At 35.6% G+C, this 26766-nt stretch overlaps 1 pseudogene; it reads right to left on the bottom strand.

Annotated features, from left to right (window-relative positions):
* Window positions 1-5082: 5082 nt before the first annotated feature.
* LOC130243665 (epithelial splicing regulatory protein 1-like) lies at window positions 5083-25385 on the bottom strand (annotated as a pseudogene).
* Between the last annotated feature and the right edge of the window lie 1381 nt (window positions 25386-26766).

The raw sequence follows: 26766 nt of genomic DNA, 5'->3' as shown, positions 1-26766 counted from the left end.
TGCCGGTTCGGACTCGCCTTATTGCGTCCCGTGGCCTTTTAATTGCGCGAGAATCGATGCAAAACAGTCCGAAACCCGTGGCTCTGCTCGGCAATGGCTGCTCTGATCGCGCTGGTTTTGTGTGCGCCCTACCTGGCCACCGCCCACGTGACACAGGTAATAGATACCTGCCCGAGAGAAAGCCCTCCTACTGCTGCTGAGAAACAAGGACGTGGCACGGCACGCCGAAAACCTGCTCCTGCAGTCTGGTGTGAGGGAATTCAGGATCTTTTTATTACAGTCTGCTAATAAAATAAACCAGCGTTAACACCTGCTCACCTGCCATCAAACGCGAACAGGACGCAATGTGTAAAAAATGACGCAAGGCCCTTCATGTTACTACTTGGTAACTACCGTGTAATAGCCTGACAACAAATCCATAAGGAACATTTTGAGATTTTAATCATCTCAATAGGCCTAAAGCACAGGTGAGCATAGACTAGTGGAATGGAAGAGAGTGTGCATTCTCCTACAAGTGTTAATCGTGGTTTTACTACAAAAACAAGTTAATTATTGGAGTTTTACCATAGTAACAAAAATTCAGCATGTTTTTGTGAGACTATAGTTTAGCTATCATAAAACTAAACATGGTGGTTCATTCCGATGTGGCGACCCCTGATTAATAAAGGGACTAAGCCGTAAAGAAAATGACTGAATGAAAAAAAAAAAAAAATTTTTTTTTGCTAGTTTTATTGATTAATTTATTTTCCTTCGGCTTAAGTCTGTTTATTCATCAGGGGTCGCCACAGCAGAATGAATCGGCAACTTATTCAGCATATGTTTAACACAGCAGATGCCCTTCCAGCTGCAACACAGTACTGGGAATCACTCATACACTCTCACATTCACACACACACACTACGGCCAATTTAGTTTATTCAATTCACCTATACCACCTGTCTTTGGCCTGTGGGGGAAACCAGAGCACCTGGAGGAAACCCACGGCAACACAGGGAGAACATGCAAACTCCACACAGAAATGCCAGCTGACCCAGCCGGGACTTGAACCAGCGACTTTCTTGCTGTGAGGCAACAGTGCTAACCACTGAGCCATCGTGCCGCCTTGCTAGTTTTATAGTCATTTTAATTTTCATATGAGTTGTTTAATAATAAACTTTTATGAACCATAGATTTATTTTTGTAAACATTTGTCATTTTTGGCATATTAATTGCATAAGTATAGTTTTACTGGTTACTACTGGTTTACCTCCCTACTGACAAAGTCCAGAATTTGGCTGCTATACAAGCTCTTTTGACCCATTTTTAAAAAGTATTCCATCATAAATTGTGAAAATAACCGATAGAAGGCAGCTTTAAGATCAATGTAATATTTAATTATTCAAATGGACAAATTCTGACTGAGGAAATGAGCTGGCCAGTTTGTTATTTGCCTATAAGCTACAGTTTTTAACTTAAAACAAGTTTTAACAGATTCCTAATAGTTTTTTTCAATGATGGATGACAATAAATTTGTATTTCAAAAACAAGCATATTTTCATATTTCTTTGTTCAACATTTATAATTGAAAATTCTTATTAGATTATTTATAAAACTGTAATAACTTACATTCGTAAATAAGCACTTTGTGGTAAAATAATATGGTAAGCACTTTGACAAAAATGTAGGAAATACATTTGTTGCATCAAAAAGTGTTGTTATTATTATCACCATCTGACATGCTGATCCAGTAAAAATTGTGTTTAAAATGTTGCTAAACTTCATTATTTGAACCTCATAATTTAATAGAAAATGAGGCGAATAACTGCAAAAAGTAAATTTTTTGATAGAAAAAAACCTCACCGCTTTCAATAGACTGACTATGGGCCTGTACAAGCATATATTTGCCTAACTCACTAGATTGACTAACTCCAGTGCTTCATAAACAGAGTATTTGTTAACATATCTCTCCTAAACAATTCTTGTATCTGTGACCTGGGTCAGTTTACACTGAAGGGCCTCAACAGTTTGAGTCTTTTGCATCTGTTACTGGATTCTTTCAGAGAGTATTGCATCAGATGATGAAATTATGGCTTAACTCTGATACTCATAAATCAATGCTAAACCTTTGTATAATATACTTTCAATGTCAAGTTATCCATAATATTATCATCTATTCATTTATAAATTTGTTTGGTTAAATGGCTTTAGCGCAAGGCAAGGCAAGTTTATTTATATAGCACATTTCATACACAGTGGCAATTCAAAGTGCTTTTACATAAACAGGAATAAAAGAGACAAGTATAAGAAAAATAAAAACAAATAATAAAAATACTGATAAAAACAGATAAAATGTGTTGAAACAAGTTAAAAAGAATGAAAAAGAACAGAACAACATAATAGTGCGATCTGTCGGACGTAGCACAGTGCTCATTTAGGAAAGGCACAGCTAAACAGATGTGTTTTCAGTCTTGATCTGAACATGCCCAATGTTGGAGCACATCTGATCATTTCTGGAAGCTGATTCCAGCAGCGAGGGGGGTAGTAGCTGAAAGCCGAATAACCCTGCTTTGACTGAACTCTTGGAATTTCTTGTTTATATGATCCTAAAGATCTGAGTGATCTATTAGGTTTGTATTCAGTGAGCATATCTGTAATGTATTGAGGTCCTAGGCCATTTAGTGATTTATAGACCAATAATAAGGGCAACGTGCTGTTGCCTCACAGCAAGAAGGTCGTTGGTTCGAGCCTCGGCTGGGTCAGTTGGCATTTATGTGTGGAGTTTGCATGTTCTCCCTGCGTTCGTGTGGGTTTCCTCCTGGTGCTCCGGTTTCCCCCACAGTCCAAAGACATGCGCTTAAGGTGAATTGGGTAAGCTAACATTGTCCATGGTGTATGTGTGTGAATGAGAATGTATGGGTGTTTCCCAGAGATGGGTTACGGCTGGAAGGGCTTCCGCTGCGTAAATGCGTGTGCTGGATAAGTTGGTGGTTCATTCCACTGTGGAGACCCCAGATTAATAAAGGGACTAAGCCAAATAGAAAATGAATGAATAAATGAATGAAGTTAGAAGTTTCCAACAATCTCAAATATAGGGGAGCGCGGAGCACAGAGTAACGTGAGGTTAAATGTAACACAGAGTTTTAAGGTATTTAATGGCATGCATCCGAGGTTTACACCACAGTGTTGGCAGACATCTTCCTGCCAATTATTGAAAAAATTCGGCGAAATTTGAATGAGAAACACAGGACAAACCATTTTTGCAGCATAAAAGTATTTTTTATTATTCTCTTTATTTTTTTATTTAAAACATCTGTGAAAGTATGAATGTAAAATCTTATATTGTTGTGATCACCGTCTTCTAGGCTAAAAGATTAAACCATTTTGAAAGATGTAAGAAACACACAGTGACTGCTAGCCAGTTTTTAGGAAAACATGACACAGCAGGGTTAGTTGTTGGACACTAATTAAACACACAAAATAATTTTTTTGAATTTTGAGTGTAATGTTGAGAACTTTTTAAATAAAAATGTTTTTTAATAGTAAATATTGTTTTAATTGAAAAAATATATATTTTATTGCTGATAATGCAATAAATACATTCTATATTAATGGATAAATGGATAATAATGCAAATACATTCAAATGTGTTTATCCAATAAACAAATAAATTCATAAACACACTGTGCTATGTAGAATAAAAGAAATGAGCCAATAACTGAGGAAATCTAGCTCCTAATTAAAGTAAACAAAAATTAAATTAACTGTGTCAAATCTGCCTTTGTAAGCATGTGTTACAACTAACCCTCTGTCTGTTACAACTTGCCCCGCAGGGGGCTAAATAGTAACATTTATACTCCTGGCACTTTTGGCAATACTGCACAGAAACCATAGGTCCGGCGATCATAATTCCAGTGCTCATTTGTTGGTAAAAAAAATATGGTGTGTGTCTAACCCCATTACTTTGTTCATTATTTGACCAAAACCAACCTGAGGATGAGTAAATTAATTGTACATTTTCATTTTCTGGGTAGGTTTCCATTTAAATAATTTTTTTTTCATTTGTTTTCTTTCATTTTCTTTTTTATAATTATTGTCAATTTAATTTAACAAAAATTCCATTAAATTTCCAAATACAATGTTACGTTTGCTGTATGTACAAAACCAATTTAGTGAATGTAAAGCGCACTAAAATTCGAATTAAAAATGTAAAATTCTAGCATAAAATTCAGAATTGATATAATTAACGCTAAAATTAATGAAATGTGTTGGATCAAACGACAAAAACTCCAACTAAAAACAAACTGCAGAGCGATCAGTCAAGGTATTTTTTGCCAAACCAATTAAAGGGTTTGGTTCTGACTGAACCTAAGCCAGTCACACAAAGGGCTTTATGCCTTTCAAGTCCTGTTCATTGTTTGTCATCAGAAGCTCATACAGTCATCAGAAGCTCATACAGTCATCAACAAACAATGAACAAGTGCGGTGCATTTCAACGCTGTTGCCACCTCAAAAGCCCACCATAAATACAACCTGTGAACCTGAATCTGAATCAATTGTTTTGGATGCCTTAAAGTTAATACTACAGGTATGATTACAAATCGAATCTATCACGTATGGCTGCTTACTTGTCTATTTTATTTACATTAAATATGTCAAAATATTTATCCAAAAGTGACTTAGGGTGTGATCACACTTGTACTTTGGTTTTCTTGGTTGCTTTGGAATACATATAGTCCTGATTTTTAGAGTTCAAACTATCATTTAAACAACTCAACCTAAATATACAAAGAAAAAAAATGCCTTTATGACATTTTGATGGAGTGATGTTTTTTTATCAGTAAGAACTCTTAAAGAGCTTACAAAATGTGTAAAGGTTTCAAAACAGCACCAGAAAATCCTCCATTGCACACAAACAAAAGATTACTGCAAGGAGATTAACAGTAATGAGCAATATTGAACTATGATATTATGGTGACACCATTTCCTTTTTTTAATTATATTTAGAGGTTTTTGGTCCATGATGCATTCATTTTTTGCAGTTAAAACACACAGTTCTTTTAGAAGCATAAGCATAAAAAAGCACAATTGATGATTGATCTTGTAATACAATACGTTGTTCTCAACAGTGCACCTAATTAAAATATCTGCCAAATTTCACATCTCACACTGGAAGCATGCAGCAGACTTGAACCCAAAACTGTCAGCATCTGCCAATATAATTCAGCTACAAGTCAGGTATGTTCCCTCCACCCTTCAACAGCAGCAACAGCCACAGGCGTTCAGACACCTTTAACCAGATTCAATCTGTGGCGTGCTGAGACTTTAACGTACTGCTGTTGGTCATTAAGGTAGAAGGAAAGACTATCCATCCAGAACTAGAACCAAAGAAAGAAATCTTCACTAAATCAAACAGAGAGCGCCTTTTCGTGACACACCTTGTGTTTAAAAAATGCGACTGGTGAAATCATGATGAAAACTGAAATCTTGTGCACATTCAGATTAAGAAAGTTTGCGCTATATCACCCCAAATCAAAGCCCTCCATTCCCCCGCTGTGGAAAAGCATCTGACAAACTCATGGTCAGATCTGAATTGAATACGAAACATTCACCCAACCAGATTCCTGCTGCTCCTGATGCCCTTTCCTGCCTGGACAGGAAATCTGGATAGGACACCCACCAAATGAATGAATGAATGAATGAGAGAAAGAGAAAAAACAGAAGGCGTGAAGCGCCACCTACCCGCACACACAGCTGAGAGAAGCAGCCCCAGAGCCCAGCGGCACTTACGTCGTAACTTACATGGCGGCGGCGAGAGGCCGCTCCTGTTGAGCGTTCCTCCCATCAGCACGATGTTCATCTCCTGAGCAGAACATGCAAACACCTCCACGTAACGCTCCTTCATGCTGCGCTTGTGGCAGCGCTGGGCTGCTAGGAACGCCCGCTCTGCTGAAAGCATCTGGATAAAAGCCTCACCCGATGGACGACCCTGATCAAACACACATGAACAAATGCTACATTCAGAAACTCAGCTTTGAAAACAATTAATGAAACAAGTGCACATAAACGTGTGTCACTTGACAAGCCATTCTTGGGTTTATCTCCTGTAAACATCAAAACGTTTTAGCTATGTTTCCATCAAATACGCAAATTTGACTTGCGTGCAAAACTGGAATATTGCATAAAACATTTGCATAAAGCACAGTTTCATTCCAATGAGCAAAGAGGAGAAAACCATCATTCTTGATAACTGGTGGCAAATATTAAAACAAACTAAAAAAATGCTGCAGTACAAGAAGCCACCATGAGGCTTTTTCCTCAGAAGATGAAATGCAAGAACTCTTTGGGAGCAAAGTTGCTCAAGACATTTCTGGGAGGTAATAATACTGAAGCACTTCGATGACAGACTTTGGCTAACAGGTTTTAGATTTACCAATCCAACATTTCATATGTTATGCAATGTAGTCAGTTCGTTGGTTTTTCCATAAAGGTACATGTCCACTGAAATCAGCTGTAAGGGATTCTCCAACTATCAAAGCATTTAAAATGAACACTCAACGGTGAGCAAATAACACACACTCAGTGCCTGGCTATGCACTGCTTTCATTGACAACAGCAGAAAAAAATGTTTAGCTGGCATTTCTGCAACACAAAACGCTTCAGTGGAATTGTGCCCTTAATGCTGTACATCTCACCTCTGTTATCAAATAAAATCACATGATTTATTCACAACTTGACATTTCCATTATGCTATATTCCAAATCGTGCATAAAAATATGTTAGTGGGTGTCTGCTCATATCTGTCAATCCTTTTACAGCTAATCCAATAGCAAGTGTTTGGGCTGTAGCTACTGTGGCAGGCAGGCTGAGCCAGAGCATGTTTGGATAGCGTTGGGTCACCGCTGATCTGTTACAAAGGATTCACTTACATTTACAATTCATCTGATTAGAAACTACACGCCTTACTATTTATGGGAAAACAGGTTCTTCTTTAAAATGTAACTTTTAATTGTTGGTTTATAAAATAAAATCAGTCTTTTTTTAAATCATTATTATATAAAGAAATTGTTTGTAAAAATACTGAAACAGTTTCCTGCACTGCTTATTTCATGAAGAAGAATTTATGTTTCAGATCGCTGCCTGAATAGAGTAATACAATAAGCGAGCAATTACAGGTTCTTATGAGTCAGTATTAATACACTCCTGCTATTTCAACTTCAAAACAAATCACTCTTATGGGTTCTCTGGATCAAAAAGATTCAGTGTAGACAGTCTAATTATCCTGAAGTCCCAAACCCAAACAAATTATGTTCTGGAAAACCAACAGATGTGATATAAAGCTATATAACAGGCTACAAAAAGGTCTATTCTGTAAACAGAATTATATATTGGTATATGTAATGTGATTGGACTAAAGATGAGACTAATGATGATACATTTTAGCTTTGCGTTTACAGGAATAAATTAGCTTTGATATATTCTAAAATAAAAAAGATTTAATTTAAACTGTATAAATGTTTCACAAAACATATTTGTACTGTATTTTTGATCCGATAATTTAGAGCTGCATGATATTGGAAAACTGACAGGAATATTTTCTCTTACTGTGATATATATTGCTATACTATTTCACCAGATGACTTATATAATAGCTCTGTATGTTAAGAATTGATCATTTAGATTGATTAGGATGATTATGTTGGGGAAATAAACAAATTACAAGCATAGTTAAAATACAGCAAAGCAAAGATGCAAATGATATAAACAGTGCTTTTCTAGAAAATCAAACAGCATTCAGGTACAAAAGTTGAATAATCTCATGTAAAATAACACTGTATATTTTTCATTGAGTAAATGATTATTTACAATTATTATTTAAGCTGCGAACATTTTATTTATTGTGCCGAAATTGCTTAAACTGACTTAATATACTTACACAGTCACAGGCCTTAAAAACACATGCAAATAATAAACTTCACTCTAGGGTTAAATGAGAAATGACTCATTGTTTTCTGAACAGTAATGTCTGGTCAGCTATAATCCCAACTCGATTATGTAGTTGTGACTATTAATTTGCACATTGCAATATCCATGCTGAAACAATATATTGTGCAGCCCTACAATACTGCCCATACACAGGCAAAGTACAGAATCTAAGCAAACTGAACAAAATGACTTCAACAGCTTGGATTTTTGTAGTTACTGCAGTTTGACACTCTTGTTTCTCTGAAACAGTGCAAAATTGAACCAGGAGACTATGTCACAAGACAAAACAGATGTCACAAAGACTATTTTGGGCTTTAAATACATTTTGCTCAATTGTGTAGTTCCTACGCTTTGCCATAGGGCAGAATAAATGCAGCCTTGATGTGCAGAAGAGACACTTTTAAAAAACAATATAGCATTACCCCCAAACCTTTTGGATTCATTACATTAATTAAAAATGATTCAATTTAAAAAAAATTTGTGATGCACATTTGAAGATGAGAACCAGGTAAAATTTGCTGGGAATTTATAATTAATGTCTAGAGATGTTAGAACTCGTCTTATACCGTTTAAAATTTTACATAGATTTTACTGGACTCCTAAGAGACTGTACAGAGAAGGTTGTAAAAACAACCCAGAATGCTGGCGATGCAAAGAAAAAGCAGGTGACAGGTTTCATGCATTATGGCAATGCCCAGAAGTCCAATACCTTGTAAAGATATTGCAGACCCAGTATGACTTTTGCCCAAGCTTATACATGGTGACCCTGTCCCTTAAGCCACATGAATAAAGCTACATCACAATAGATACAGAGCTGTATCATGTGAGGCAGATGGGTGATAGTTAAAAACTGGAAATTACCAGTAGACCTCTGATCCATGAGTGGAAGAGTTACAGCTTTTGAAAAACTCTCCTACAGTTTACATGGAAGGATTTAAATTTATTTTGATAAATGGGGAAAATTTCTGAATTTCTGCGATCCACAATGCTAGCAAACATGTAACGAGACAAAATAATAAATAAGGCTATGAAATTAGCAACCCCCACCCCCATTTTTTTTCTTGTATGTGTTCTGGTTTGGTTTACTTAATTTATATGACGTTATTTATTATTCATTCATTCATTCATTCATTCATTTTCTTTTCGGTTTAGTCCCTTTATTAATCCGGGGTCACCACAGAGTAATGAACCGCCAACTTATCCAGCAAATGTTTTACGCAGTCGATGCCCTTCTAGCTGCAACCCATCATTAGGAAACACCCACACACACCACACACCACACACACACACTCATTCACACATATAAAATACGGACAATTTTAGCTTAGCCAATTCACCTATACCACATGTTTTTGGACTTTTGGAAACCGGAGCACCCGGAGGAAACCCACGAAACACAAGGAGAACATGCAAACTCCACACAGAAACGCCAACTGGCTCAGCCGAAGCTCGAACCAGCGACCTTCTTGCTGTGAGTCCATTGTGCTACCCACTGCGCCACCGTCTGCCCCATTTATTTATTGTATTTATTTTTTGCTTTTATGTTAATGCTCTGTATCTGATATTCATCTGCAAAAAATCTATAAAAAGTTCAAATCATAACAAAATTATTAAATTCTTTCATTGTGAATATGAAATCCCCCCCCACCCCCCCAAAAGAAATGTTTGAATAGTCTTACATCCTTTGTCCAGGGTTAGTTTAATCTTTGGCTTACTTTATTACATGGACCCAGCCATGACAGCAACACATTGTAAAAGAATGAAGAAACACAAGTCCTGACAGAAGCTGCTGCAGCGAGTGATTAATCACCCTTTTTTTATGGAACGGTTGAGCCAAAGGGGGAAAACTCCCTGACAAAACACATTCTGAACAGCAGAGGTGTGTTTATCACACTGTATCGACTCCATATCATTCTCCAGATGAAAACTATATTAGTGAGGCACATACGAGGATCTGAGAGTCTTACCTGCAGGTTAAGCACCATATGCACTCCATGTGGTTTGATGTCAGCTGTATATTCCCCAAGGAAAAACCAATATATCCTGGACGGAGGCATCGTACGGTAGACCCCTCAATCTCACACAGTCCCGAACACCTGGGACCGCTGCTGTTTGGGGTACGAATGTGGGTGGCGGCACAACAGACAGAATCGGGGATGGAGCCACAGGAATCAACGGGCCGATAAGTATCTGTTGAGTACCTGACACACAAACGCTGGAGTTACAGAACATTATCATGAGGCTTTTTGCTTGTTTATAGCTCCAGGTGTGGAGATGATGGATAAACCACATTCTGACTCTGTCACAGTCACCAGCCATCTATCCCATGCAAATCGTTGGAGATCTACAAATCTGTCAGCAAAAGAACTACAAGTTCCAGTCATGCACCGCTCACACGCACCTGTTGCTCATTCAGTAGATTACACACACCTCATGGCTGGGAGCTGCTCATGAACTGATTACATGGACTATATAGACAGCACACATGCACACGTCTTGGCTTGTTTTACAGCTTTGTGACATTACGATGCATTTTCCTTGCCTTGCTTAGCTGTGTTTTTGACCCTCACCTTGTTTGTTGTTTATGTTGTCTGCTGCCTGCCTGTACAGACCTACCGCCAATGTTTTTGACTATGACTCTGGATTTGCCTGCATACATCTGTTTTGTCCTGATTGTGACCATTGATTGCCTAACCATTCTCTGCGTTAGATCCGCACGTTCCTTATCACCGTTCCGTTCACGTTACAGACTGAAGGTTTCAAGACTTTGTGCCACTGTGCAAACACAAGGCTGACATTCTTAAATGCCCTGATATAAGAGGCTATCCAGTCCACTTTGTGCTGGTTCACTTTTAAAGTTTGGGAAGCTGTAGACTTTCTGTATGAGTATTACTGCATAAAATCATACGTATGGTTTTTTACGGTTACTTTTCTGCTTTATTTTGTCTGTTGTGCTTTAATTGAGATAATTAAAACAATTGCAGGTGGAAACCATCTCTACTTTTGAGATAGACCTTTACATTTTACCATTACTCAGACTTTTATCCATGATTGATTCATAATATATAGATAAAATAAATTATTTGAATAATAGTAAAATAATTTCAGCAAAAATAATATATACGTCACATTTTGTGGTCTGTGTCGAATTAATTTAACGGAACTTTACAATAAGGTTCATTAGTTAATGTATTACTAATATAAACTAAGTATGAAGATTACTCATACAACATTATTAATAACAATTCAACATTTACTATTAACATCCAAATTCATGTTTGTTACATTAGTTAATGCACCAAAAGTTAACATGAACTAACAATGTACAACTGTATTTTCATTAACTAACGTTAACTAACATGAACAAATACTGTAATAAATGTATTTCACTTTTGTTCATGTTATTAAATGCATTTAACTAGCATTAACTAATACAACTTATTGTAAAGTGTTACAATTATTTTATGGGTATAGAAAGTAGGGCTGCATGACATTGGATGATATTGGCATGATATTTTTTTCTGCAATATTTATTACAATATGAATATAATCATTTCACACAGATGACTTGAATAGTTCGATCTGGAAAGAACTCATAATTTTATATGATTAGAAAGATTTCATAGCCAGATAATCTGCATTTATTTTAGTAAATGAATGTAGTTTAATAAAAATGTAATAAATAAGTTTTAGTTTAATAAATGAAGTCTAACTGTGTTTGAGTATAAGTTGAATAATCAAATGTAAGCAAATAAAACTGCATAGTCTTCATTGTATGAAAATGAAATTAAATATATTTTCATTGTTATCATTTTTTGTACACAAATTATTTAAAGGTCTTAAACACAAACCAAACAAGCACTCTTTCATTCTATCATTAAGGTTAAACTTCACAATCACTCAACAATACGGTTCTTGGTCAGCTATAATTCCACTCAGATTTCCTCAGGGATGAATAAACTGAAGCTGAAGTTGACATTGCAGCTTCTGTGATGTGATTATTGCGAATGATCACATTGTGATATCGATGCTGAAATTATATATTGTGCAGCCCGAAAGCATAATAAGTGCAAATAAAGTTAAAATTTAATATGTCAATAACTATGTCAAATAAAGATGTAAAAATGTAAATAATTGCTGTTTTTACACTGTTCTGGTGCTTGAAAGCCCCTTTAGCTAGTAACAAAAACTTCTCATCTGGTCAACTGTTAATCAACTGCATGATGGGATTGTCTTTTCCTGCTTTCTTACTGACACACCCTTGATCATCAAACCCCTGTGCAAGTGATAAACATGTCTGAGGAATTCAAACACAGTTGATGTCCGCCATAAAAACAGGCTAAAATAGGCTTAGAGCCGCCTGCTAGGTTGAGTATGCGTATGACGACAGCTAAATATTAACATCAAGAAATTCCAAGAAATTGTTACAACATTAGTAACTAAAAATTTATAAGCTTCTACGTTGAGGAACAGGAAGACCGAAAGAGAGATTTTATGACAGCTTTGAAAAGCTAATCTTTTACAGATTGCCCAGCTGAGTGTTTGTTCAGCGAGTCAAGCCGTTCGGGTAGAGTATACACATTTATATACACAGTTGATTACACACACAACGACAAACCAAAGGTATCAAGTTTTACTTGCCTCGCAGAGTCTGTGTAAAACCAACTTAAATACATTCCACTATTAGACAATGAAGGGAACAAGTCCTTTCAATTATGAAAGAAAATTAATAATGGCGGCGTTTAGGCGACAAGAGTTAAACTATGAATATTAAGAAGATTCACCCTGCAGAAAATGAAATGGTCACACTTATTTTGGTCTGTTTGTTGAATTTAAGTTACATTGCATCTACATGCTAACTAATTCTCATTAGATTATAGGTGGACTATTAGGTTGGGGTTAGTGTAAGTTGACATGTACTTGCAAAGTTTCTTATAGTCAGTTAAATGTCTATTGAAGGAGCAATATAAACAGATATTAAGCAGACAGTCTACTAATACTCAAATGGACCATCAAAATAAAGTGTTACCAAAAAGAACTGTTAATTTACTCAGCCTCAGGCCGTTCATGATGTAGGTGACTTTCTTTTTGCTCAGTAGATGTTATTTATCTAGTAAAACTTTGTTGTTTTTTTGTTGATGAAACCGTGGTCTTCTGTTAATGCAAGTGAATGACTGCTGGCACTTTGAGAGCAACTACTTACATTACTACTAGCTTGTTTTTTTTACCCTAGATATTGCAACCTATATAAAAGAGCAATAACATGTTTGTGTGTGCAATCTCAATTGGCAAGATTGACTTTTAACAGTTTCCCCAAGATGATCTACGTCATCACACAACAGGGTGCTTACAATCCAATCGGTTGTGATTGCACTCAGAACTATTTCTCAGTGGAACTAAAAGTAATACTGCAGTAAGTGATGTTCAGTGTCTTGCAGACCAATTTTTTCACTGTACCGTCATGCTGTGAAAAATATGTTTACATAAAAATGAATGTTTTATGTTACGTCAAGTCATAAGTCTCAAACTCAATTCGTGGAGGGCCGCAGCTCTGCATAGTTTTGCTCCAACCCAAAATCAAACACAGCTGATGCAACTAACTAATCAAGGTGTTCAAGACTACAAGAGACTAATAAGCAGGTGTGAGTTGGAGGGTGGTTAGAGCTAAACTGTGCAGAGTTGCGGGCCCTCCAGGAATTCAGTTTTGAGACCATTGCTTTAAGTTAATTAAAAAAATTAACCAACAAGTAATGCAAAATTTAACTTGGTATTTTTAGTCAGTTTGGTTGCTATAAGTTGAGATGACTAGAAAAGTTAACTTCATTCAACTAAAAAATGAGGGCAGCAAGAATTGTTTACAGTGCATGAGCACTTAAATAAACTTAAATGGCTGATGGTAAGTAGATGAAAACAGTATAATTTTAAGAGGATTTTTTTATTTTTTGGGAGGTCAAAATGACTGATATAGCAAATCCAATCAAAGAAGGCAGGGTGTTACTGTTCACAGACACCAAACCTGATTTTCAGTCCAAGAACTTCCGGTATGATGCAGTAGACTAAATGTTTAATATTTGACTGCTGGTTACAATTAAATGCAAAGGACTAAATGTAATACCCTCTGACGTCATAAAACTGGACTTTTCTCAGTTTTTGCTATTTTGATTGGAACTATTGAAATAAGTTATGGGATTGAGGTAATTTATGATGGGATATGAAACATATTTTGCACCTATTCACTCTTATTCCTGCTTCAAATATTAGTTCAGAAGGATTTTTGCTGGCTTCTCTTTCATTTATTATTCCCCTCTATCCATTAAATTCTTTAATCATTTGGAACAAAACAAATATTTTCCCACATGTGTTAGCTTGTTTTAATTTGAAAAATTATTATATATTGATTTACAGAGATACCAAAAATGTCATTCAGTGTAACAGTAGTTTATGTACCCATATCTTGTCAGGCATACTGCAAATAGAATCATTTGATGACATATTATTGCCTATTTAAATGTTTATAATTTACCACAACCAGAAAATTGTAATAATTTAAAGCAACGATAATAAAATTGAGTATGATCACTTATTCTTTTATAAATTTTAGTATGTCCAGGTCAGAAAAAGCATATTGTTGGTTATATTCTACATACAGTAAATATGCAGTCAAGCCTGAAATTATTCATCACGCTTGCAAATTCTGAAACTCTGAAAGTTTTGGTACCAATGTAAAAAAAAACTGAGAAATATATTTTGTCCACGATGACTGTAATCTATTATATATATATATATATATATATATATATATATATATATATATATATATATATATATATATATATATATATATATATATATATATACTATATATATATATAATGTCTTGTTATCTTTTGGGAGAAGCTTTTGTCACCTCCTGGTCCAAAAAAACGTGCTGTTGAATAAAAGTAACTTTAAATCAGAATTTGCCAGGGGTATGAATAATTTCAGGCTTGACTGTATGTTACAATCAATAATGTTGTAACAACATTTCACCCATATCCTATCCCATAAAACCTTGCATTGCACACTGATTATTGACTTCAAACCAAAAAAGCTCTTCTCTCACCTGTTGCACCTCAGCCGCTGTGCTCTTGAACAGCTCGATGTATCGCTTTCCCAGAATGTCCTTATGTTTCTTCAGTGCGTTCTGAGCGTGTTCCTCACAGGAGAACAAGACAAACGCATCCCCAGTGGGCCTGCCATCGGGAAAACGTACAAACAGAATGCCTTCGCTGCCGTCCGTCACAGGACAAGCTGGGGAGAAGAACTGCAGAACCTGCTCTGCGGTGGCATTGAACGGAAAGTCCACGCATGCGGACGATAATCTGATTCTCCCTTGACAGAAAATTCTCCACTTCATTAGAGGCACCTGTTAAATATTCACACAAATGAATCAGCCACTCTAAAAATACAACAACAACAATATGAAACCAAAGCAAACAGAAATGGAAATCAAATGATGTAGCCGGTTCATGCTACTACATTATTATGCTAACAAGTAAAAACTAGAATGTGACTGGCTATCTACGTTTAGGATGGGAAAAGTAAAGAAAGACAGTTCCTGTTTGAATTCCTGTTAACCATTTCAGACAATTTGCCACGCAGTTTTTTAAATAAATAAATAAGATACTTGTATTGCTAAATGACAAGATTTGTTTTATAATTAGTACATGTAAATAAGATCTCACCATAGTTGTGTTCACAAATATTGCACTATATATCTATGATAATTGAAAAAGAAATACACTGACCACACTATTGTACTGAGTCTTAAATGTAATTATTCAAGGAACCCAATTAATCATGAAACCAGTAATGAACAGTCCCAGTTGTCATACACCAACCCCATCCACATGCAAAATAAAATATCACATGCATGCAAACTCAAGGAACAACAACAAACATCTTTTTTTACCTCCTGCTATCTTTAGAAAGTCTTCACCTGTTGCCTTGTAAACCTGCAATGCAAAGAAATGTCATGGTAATTTACAAACAGTAGGTGCCATTTTTAAAGGTGCCATTTTTTTGCTGGAATTTCTAAATAAAAATGAGGAATAATTAATAATTTTGGCATTGAATCACAATTATTTGCATGCAGTAGGTCTGGTGTAGCCAGGTGTGCTGATTTATACTTCTGCGTCGAGTGATCGGTGTGACCCATGGCACCTACCTTGCAGATAGTCGTGCATTTATAGTTCTGTGTGCTGTTTGTGTTGCTCTGCAATAACACTTCCGAAACGCTAGCTGATAGTAAGGCCCAATCCCAATTCTATTTTTGTACCCCTACCCCTTCCCCTTGGCCCTTCAAACAGAGTATGAAGGAGAAGGGCTTCAAAATTTACCCCTAAGAAATGAGACAGCACTACAGCACCTGCACACGTCATCAGATGTCATCGTGAGCTCTTGCTTCATATGAGATCAGACGATTGCGACTGCTGTAGTTATTCCAGTTGCGTTATTTTTTGGTATTTATCTTCAGAAAATCACTGAAGGCATTAATTATGTTCTCATAACAATATAATGTGAGAATAAGATCATAACTGTACTGTGCATTTACACCCTGGCAATATTCATCCATTTTCCCACAAGAAAACAACATTAACATTATAGCAGACACTGTAAAAAGGTCATTCTCGGCCACTAGAAATTACTGACAGGGTATTCGGGGTGTCAGAATGTTGTGGGACTACACTGAAAAAATGATGTCTGCAAAATAGTCGCAAACAATTTAAATGTGTTGAATTTAAATAAACAAATTATATTTAGTAATGTTTAGTAACTTAATTTGTTTGTTTAAATTAAGCCCAAATAAATTGTCTACAACTACTGAACTTAAAAAAAATGAGTAAATGCAAGGACTCATTTTTGAATATTTTTTTTCAGTGTACTATACAGGAGTTATTATTAGAGATTATAGATAGTGAAATTTAGTTTTTATTTTAGCTGTTTTTTTAAAAGCATGACGGTAAAACACGTACGCAGTTATGAATGTATTAAAACATATGCTAGTTTGTTGTAAAAATTCACAATGATGACAAAAAAACACTAATTTGTGGATCTCCTTACTTCCGGGTGCAGCTATGCAGCCGTTGTGGCTGGTGTATTCTGGGAAATTTTCTTACCCCTTGGTTTCCAGTGTGGTTCTAAAAAAATCTTTGAGAATTAGGACACCCCTACTCCTGTACGAGAACGCGCAAATCGAGGGGTAAGGGGTAGACTTGGGATTGGGTCTAAGGTTTTTATGTTCCTCTGAGTTTTTTTTGCAGGTGTTTTGTTTTTTCTGAACGCTACCTTAATGTACAAGTAGATAAAACTCGCTCATTCCGAGGCGTGAACTGGCGAAAGTGCAACAACTTTAATCATAAGGTAAACACAAAACATTTGGAGCTCCTTCATGGGATTCAACGCTTTGTAAACACTTGCTCCAACGGGTTTCGCGCGGCTCTTGGCCCTGCCCACACTGGTCACCGCTATCAAGGTGACCAATCACAGAGCTTGCGCTTTGCAACGTGTAGTTACGTGTTTTGGGAGGTGCACATCAGCATCGCTGTCAGCCACGGAGAGGGGTATGTGACTGCGCAAAGGCTGCGGCAGAGCATACGCTTGACGCAGAAATATAAATCAGCCTTAAAGGAGAGATCTGCTATATTTGTATTAACAGTATTAGCGGGGGGCCCAACCGCAAATATTTTTTTTAAGGGCCCAAACTTGCAAGCTGCCCCCTTCGTACAGTCAAATACTCTTCACATGCACCTGTCAAAAATTGTAATTACATGTCATATTGATGCAGAGTGCAAGGTCCCTGATTGGTCAGCTTGATAAGGGTGATGAGTGTGGGCGTGGTCGAGAGCCATAGTAGCAAAACGAGGCTGGTGGGACAAGTGTTTAACAAGTGTCAAGTCCCATGGGTAAGCTCCTAAAGGATACTGTATCATTGCTGACATTTCTAAAACACTGGAAATGAAGCTCAACTCAGTGGAACATAAAAACCCACCAGCTAACAGCGTTTCAGAAGTGTTATTGCAGAGCAGCACAGAAAGAATGCAGAAGCATAAATGCTTGCAATGGCGTCAGCTATGTATAATGTATGTGCCATAAGTTCCGGTGATCACTCGATACAGAAGCATAAATCAGTATTAAGTCTCTAGTATGTTGCATGTGCACAAGTGCAAGCACAAACAATAACAACCCAGGCACATTCTGAAAACGTACCCTTGTATACATTTCTGGAGAGTGCCAATTACATCTCAGGAGGTACGTTTTTTTGCAGTTTTTGTTGTCGCAAATCCATCAGAGGCCGTCGTGTACGCTTTTTGAGAGCTCAAATTTCTCTCACGAGTGCCATTCGCACCTGCTGCTCTTGTATAAATCCACCAGAGTCGACAGACTGACTGACTGACAGAATGACTGACCCACCCTCCTCCTTCCCTAAACCAAACCAATAGTGTTTTCAAAAGCACTGACTGACCCGCCCACCCACTTCCCTAAAGCCAACCGACAATTTTCAAAAGCAATCTAGAAATAGTAAAGCCCTCGTCTGATTTTTTTACCATGTTTTCAGATTTTACCACATCCTCACACTTTTATTTACTTGTTTATTTTATGTTTTGTCTTTTGCTTTTGTCTTACCTGCTTTCTGGAACTGTTCTTTGCTGGACTTAAACCCTGTCACAACTCCCCTGCATCTCATAGGGAGGTAAGCGGTCAGCTGGTAAGCGCGAAAAGGAATACGGCCCCATAGCGTTCGTTTTAAAGACGAAATCCAGCTATACATACTTCTGGCTACATATTTCGTAATCTCCAGAAATGTATACAGGGCTACATTTTCAGAATGAGCATGTGTTGCAAGCATAGGTTGTTGGCTGCAGTTCACTTAACATCCACCAGTGTCGCTAATAACAAACGCATCAGAATTCCACATATAGGCCTTTTAAAAAACGGTTAATTGTATTTTTTCTGGACTGCTAATTGTACCTTTTTTAATAAAGTAAAAACTATATTTTAATGTTAACAGCTTTATGAATGTCTTTACCTCAATGTATCTGGTCCCCATGTGATGCTTGTGTCTCTGTAGGGCCAAATCTCTGTGCTCTTCACTCTCAAACCGCACTAATGCTTCTCCATTCCTCCTGCCCTGAGCATTCAGACACAGTGCAGCACCTCCTCTACACACACACACAAACACACACTGATTAATCAAACACACTGATACTGTGCTTAGACTGATAGATGATCATGATTATATTAATCAGAGTTGCCTCTGGGATGTTTGCATACTTGGCGATGTTGAGACCCCTGAAAAACCGTGCAATGTCCTGGTCTGAAGACTGCCATGGAAGACCCCGTGCTCTGATCACTGTGTTATCATCCACTCTCTCCATTTTACTGCTAGAATTATTTAAAAAAAACATACATTGTGAAGCATTTCAACATTAGGAGACCGCTTTTCTTCCAATTATTAAATACAAAAATAGATATTTATTCCACCAATTATTACTTTCTTAACTCTTCTGAAGATAAGAAATACAGTGGTCAGCATATACAAGTACACCCCGTCACAAATCTCTCTTTTAAATTCTTAATAAGAAGCTATACAATATTATATTTGAGCTTATACATTAGATTAATCAGTAATGAAGCCAAATCTAAAGCTTATCTAACAAAATAACGTACGATAACGTACCAAAAACAAGTACACCCAAATTTATATGTTATAGAAAAATATTAAATACAAATTTTTAAAAAGAGGAAAAATCAAGAGAAGCAAAAAAAGAAAAATTTTGTTGAAATTTTGTAAGATGTATTTTTTTTCTTGCAATATTTAGCTTGAATTTAATTGTATTATCTTTCAATTTCTAAATATGTTTGGTGACTAAAATATTATTTTAATAAATATATCTGTTTAATAAATCTGTTTATTTAATGCACCTAAATACACTGCCTATATTCACTGAGAAATGGAGAAAAATATTCATTTTCAAAATGGAGTGTACTCAATTATGCTGAGCACTGTATATTTTTGTAAAGTATAATTTCTATAATCTCTGATTTATGTCTAACACTATTTTAACTTCTATATAACTAAGCGGCTAGATAACTGCTATGTTAAGCGGCTTTGACATAATCTACATGGTAAAAGCGCTAAATAAATAAACATGGATTGATATAAATTGGTCCAGCAAATAAATAAATAAATACAAATAATATAAAATTTGACATGATTTAGAAAAATAAATAAATAAACAAACAAACAAATAAATAAATAAAACCCAGTTTCATGTAAAAGATAACAAGCATTGTCAATTTTCATTTCTAATGAATTTCATTAATTATAATAATATTTTATAATAATTAAAAAATATATAAGTTATAAGTTCTAAATAATGATTACTAATTTTATTACTAGAAACTTTATTACAAGAAAATCCTTTCCAGTCCCGTAAATTGTCACAATTCAGATAGGAATTTCATTTAGAATTGAGAAAATTTCAGGTTTTAAAAAAAATAACGACAATAAAAACAGTAAAAACTGTAACATTATAACATTTCTAATCACTTTCATAATTATAATAATGATAATTCATATCTCTTTTATATTAATTTTATATTAATTGTAAAAATTATAATAATAAGTTAAGTTACTAGTAAATCCTTTAGAGTCCTAAAAAATGGCACAATTCAAATATCAATTAATATTTCAATTTTAAAAATGTCCACAACAATAAAAAAGAGTAATGTCGTAACAGTTTAACTAAGACAATATTTACAAAAGTATGAAGAAGAAACACTCTTACCAGGTGCCTGTCTCAAACTTTTCATTTACTTTTTCAGGAAGAGTGAATTTGTGGCCTATAAAATAAACAAAGCAGGTTTGCTAAAGAAACACTCATGACTCTTAAATCCATATGTGCAGACAACAAGATGCTAGGACTTACAGGTAGGCTCTGAGATGAGCGCTAAAACGATATCCACCATCTGCTGAACCTTGTATGCAGTGAAAGCATGAAGAGAAGAATCCACAGCCACATTCAGATCTGATCGCAACCGCCGTCAAGGAAAACAGTGTCTGTGTTTATTTTTTTTGTCACTAGTGGTGACACCCTAATTACCAGGTAATGACACTGTTAAGATACAAGCAACATGTAGGACAAGTTTATAAAATCAAAAGCACCGTTGAAACATGGTAGTCTTCCAACAAGGCACAATAGAAACATGGAAGGAGAATGACTTTCGATTAACCTTTCTGACTGGGCAGAGGGCTGTGCTGGTGCATAATTGTGTGTCGGCATTAAGACGTTATAGCGTAGGTGTGGCAGGTTAAGCTTGTTGGCTAAACACTCTTGGCTTTCTCTTGCTGGCTCAATTGAACCCACACTATTGTGAGTCTATTTGCATTTCAAAACCTTGGGATCATGCAGCCAACACCCTGTTGCTTCTCTCTCTCTCATACACACTCAAACGCAGCTTCCTCACACCTGATGTAAGGGAATTATCAACTAATAGATGTATTAATCTAGTGTCGTCTGTTTAGGACTTCAGAAAAGACTAAATGTATAAGCATTTGATAGGTTTTGGCATAATTTATCTTTAGTAATCTATCTTTATCTATCTTCAAGAAAGGATTTTGGCCTCAATGTTGAAACCAAATTAAATCTAGTCATTTCTAATAATTAAAGTATTTTGATTCATATATGTGGCTTTACTTAAAGGTATTCTTCACCCAAAAATAAAAACCACATCATCATTTAGGGATAGCTCACCCCAATATGAAAATTTACTTACTATTTACTTGCCCTAATGTGGTTTCAAATCTATATGAGTGTCTTTGTTCTTTTGATCACAAAAGAAGATATTTTGAAGAACGTGGAAACTGGTAGCCATTGACATCCATAGGGAAAAATACTATGGAAGTCCAATTTTTTTCAAGATATCTTGAAATGAAATGAACTCAAACAGGTTTGAAACAAGTGCAGGGTGATTAAATGACGACATTACTGTCATTTTTGGGTCAACTGTCACTTTCACCATGTGTGTCATTGTAAACCATGATGATCAACCCCATGTTTACGCGCATTCTACAAAACATTTTCCAAAATTCAGCAGAATAAAGAAATTCATACAGGTTTTGAACAATTTAGTCGTTAACTAACTTCACTGTATAAAAATGCAGGGTTCTACACAATACCTTCATGTTGTCCCAACACAAATCGTTTAAGCTAACTCAATAATTTTTTCAAATTTAAGTGCATTCAACATTAAACCAATTAATTTGTCCCAAAAAAGCCTTCAGAATTGTGTTGTTTCTACTCATTTTAAATAATTAATTTAAACAAGCTATTTTTGAGTGCTGTTAAAGGAACAGTACACTAAAATTAACACTTAATCATTATTTACTTACCCTCATATTGTTCCAAACATCTTTTAAACACAAGAGGACATTTGAAGAATGTTGGTAACCAGACAGTAATGGTAAAAAAACTAATAATATGGAAGTCAATGGCTACATTTACTCTCTGTTTATCAACAGCATTCTTCAAAATATGTTTTATCCTGGGAAGAAGGACAACATAAAAAGGATACGATCAGCCATGACCTGAAGATTCAAGTTTTTCAATTCCGCTATTGATGGGAATTCTTTCTTGAACTCTTTCCGCAGGTCAAAGAACGAGAAGAAACAATCCGGCAGCAAAATATTCTAAAAAACATGAAAGAAAGCTGTCATGAACGAACACACATCTGCACTAGCTAAACTTCCACACAATGCATTAGTCACAAATATCATATAAGCAGCTAAATTTGGAGATTGTCACCTTGCTGGAAGCCTCGGGATGCAAGACTTGACGCACGTGAAGCTGTCCATCCGTACAGAGGTAGAAGGTGTTTCCTGCACCTGTGTCCACTTCAGCACACAACCTCTGATGCAACTGCACACACAAAGACGCTATTTGAGTAAACGCCACTTTTATGTGCCATTTAATACATACCCATGAAGCTCCTTGTGCAAATATCAGTCCACAAGCTGTTAAATAATATGCTTAATAGCCCGTAAAGATGTGCATTGGAGTTTAAATGGGCTATCGGCAGACCCTACATCAATGGGATATTGTATAGAAGCTTCTTTTGAAAGGATTTACTCTGAATGCAAACTTCCCAACACAACATATCCTATTCAATGTTGATTTATGAAGAACATATTTTGTGAGAATGATCACCTGATCAATGGCGTCTTCGAGGGGATCTGCAGCTGTCAAAGCCTCATCTGTGAGTCCGCTGAGCTCCTGACACTCTTTAGAGAGCTCAATTTGATCTGGTTTGACTAGCAGTTCATTTACCTGACCGGCCTAAACCAATGGAGAAAGGAAAGGTATGATCATTTCTAATAACATATACATTTGCATAAGCAAATAAGTTAATAGATGGATAAATGAATATACAGCAGGGGGATAGATAGATAGATAGATAGATAGATAGATAGATAGATAGATAGATAGATAGATAGATAGATAGATAGATAGATAGATAGATAGATAGATAGATAGATAGATAGATAGATAGATAGATAGATAGATAGATAGATAGATAGATAGATAGATACTGTAGATAGATAGATAGATGGATGGATGGATGGATGGATGGATGGATGGATGGATGGATGGATGGATGGATGGATGGATGGATGGATGGATGGATGGATGGATGGATGGATGAAGTACACCCCTCACAAATCTCTCTTTTAAATTCATATTTTTAATAGGAAGCTATACAATATTATTTTTGTGCATATACATTAGATTAGTCAGTAATGAAGCCAAATCTGGAGCTTATCTAACAAAATAACTTACAATAATGTTCCAAAAACTTGTACACTCAAATTTATATGTTATAGAAAAATATTAAATACAAATTAAATAGAGGAAAAATGAAGAGAAGCTAAACAAATTGAATTTTTTTTTGCAATATTTAGCTTGAATTTAATTGTAATATCTTTCCATTTCTAAATACGTTTGGTGACTAAAATATTGTTTTAATAAATATATCTGTTTAATAAATCTGTTTTGTTTGTATAAATCTGAGCACTGTAGATAGATAGATAGATAGATAGATAGATAGATAGATAGATAGATAGATAGATAGATAGATAGATAGATAGATAGATAGATAGATAGATAGATAGATAGATAGATAGATAGATAGATAGATAGATCTGAAAATTAACTGAAAATGTTAATCTGGTAATTTTATGCATATTAATTTTCAATGTTATTAATTATTTTACAGTGTAGCGTTATTTCAGTATCATATCTACAGCAGTCTTTGTATTAAAAGTGTGTATCAGTTTTTATTTTTCTATTTTCTATTTACATTTAAGTTTAGCAATTTTTGTTTGTGTTTTGTAATTTTTATTATTTGTTTAAACAACTTTGTATTTTTTCTTATTTTTTTATTTTATTTTATATATATATATATATATATATATATATATATATATACATACATATATATATATATATATATATATATATATATATATATATATATACATATATATATACATATATATATATATATATATATATATATATATATATATATATATATATATATATATATATATATATATATATGTATATATATATATATATATATATATATATATATATATATATATATATATATATATATATATATATAATTTAAGTAGTTGATGATTGGTGCTGGATGATGTAAATGATTGAAGTAGTATTGTTTAAGTTAACTGCAATTACTATGCCTTCAAATTGACTTGTGTATAAAATGTCACATTTACACGAACTATTGATAAATGGTAATTACATAAATAATTTGGTCTGTTTGTTTATTTTGTCAAAAACTAACATGTACAGGTAGATTATTATTAACCTTCTTCTCCCTTTCTCACCTCCACCAGAATTACTACACACACAACCGCACATACACAAGAACACACACACCATCATGGGGAAATATGAAATTACCTTTTTAGTTGCTAAATTCACAACTTGCCAAACCAGGTGTACAATTTTCTTCTCATCTGATCCCAACTGATCCCCACTTGCGCCAGATGTGGTGGTGAATAAAAGCACCAAATAGTCGGGATTAACCGTCATTTTTAAGAAAGAAAGAAAAAAACTATTGTCACCACCCCGATAGCAAAAGCAAAACCCTAGAGATCAACTCCAGGTGACAGAGAAGCGAAGAGCCCGGTGACCCCCACACCTATACGGACAGATCAGTGCCGGGTTCGGACTCGCCTTATTGCGTCCCGTGGCCTTTTAATTGCGCGAGAATCGATGCAAAACAGTCCGAAACCCGTGGCTCTGCTCGGCAATGGCTGCTCTGATCGCGCTGGTTTTGTGTGCGCCCTACCTGGCCACCGCCCACGTGACACAGGTAATAGATACCTGCCCGAGAGAAAGCCCTCCTACTGCTGCTGAGAAACAAGGACGTGGCACGGCACGCCGAAAACCTGCTCCTGCAGTCTGGTGTGAGGGAATTCAGGATCTTTTTATTACAGTCTGCTAATAAAATAAACCAGCGTTAACACCTGCTCACCTGCCATCAAACGCGAACAGGACGCAATGTGTAAAAAATGACGCAAGGCCCTTCATGTTACTACTTGGTAACTACCGTGTAATAGCCTGACAACAAATCCATAAGGAACATTTTGAGATTTTAATCATCTCAATAGGCCTAAAGCACAGGTGAGCATAGACTAGTGGAATGGAAGAGAGTGTGCATTCTCCTACAAGTGTTAATCGTGGTTTTACTACAAAAACAAGTTAATTATTGGAGTTTTACCATAGTAACAAAAATTCAGCATGTTTTTGTGAGACTATAGTTTAGCTATCATAAAACTAAACATGGTGGTTCATTCCGATGTGGCGACCCCTGATTAATAAAGGGACTAAGCCGTAAAGAAAATGACTGAATGAAAAAAAAAAAAAATTTTTTTTTGCTAGTTTTATTGATTAATTTATTTTCCTTCGGCTTAAGTCTGTTTATTCATCAGGGGTCGCCACAGCAGAATGAATCGGCAACTTATTCAGCATATGTTTAACACAGCAGATGCCCTTCCAGCTGCAACACAGTACTGGGAATCACTCATACACTCTCACATTCACACACACACACACTACGGCCAATTTAGTTTATTCAATTCACCTATACCACCTGTCTTTGGCCTGTGGGGGAAACCAGAGCACCTGGAGGAAACCCACGGCAACACAGGGAGAACATGCAAACTCCACACAGAAATGCCAGCTGACCCAGCCGGGACTTGAACCAGCGACTTTCTTGCTGTGAGGCAACAGTGCTAACCACTGAGCCATCGTGCCGCCTTGCTAGTTTTATAGTCATTTTAATTTTCATATGAGTTGTTTAATAATAAACTTTTATGAACCATAGATTTATTTTTGTAAACATTTGTCATTTTTGGCATATTAATTGCATAAGTATAGTTTTACTGGTTACTACTGGTTTACCTCCCTACTGACAAAGTCCAGAATTTGGCTGCTATACAAGCTCTTTTGACCCATTTTTAAAAAGTATTCCATCATAAATTGTGAAAATAACCGATAGAAGGCAGCTTTAAGATCAATGTAATATTTAATTATTCAAATGGACAAATTCTGACTGAGGAAATGAGCTGGCCAGTTTGTTATTTGCCTATAAGCTACAGTTTTTAACTTAAAACAAGTTTTAACAGATTCCTAATAGTTTTTTTCAATGATGGATGACAATAAATTTGTA

This window comes from Danio aesculapii, chromosome 16 (assembly GCF_903798145.1).
Source record: "Danio aesculapii chromosome 16, fDanAes4.1, whole genome shotgun sequence".
NCBI lineage: Eukaryota > Metazoa > Chordata > Actinopteri > Cypriniformes > Danionidae > Danio > Danio aesculapii.
Note: the sequence above shows the minus strand (reverse complement) of the source record. Positions and strands in the feature narration are given on the sequence as shown.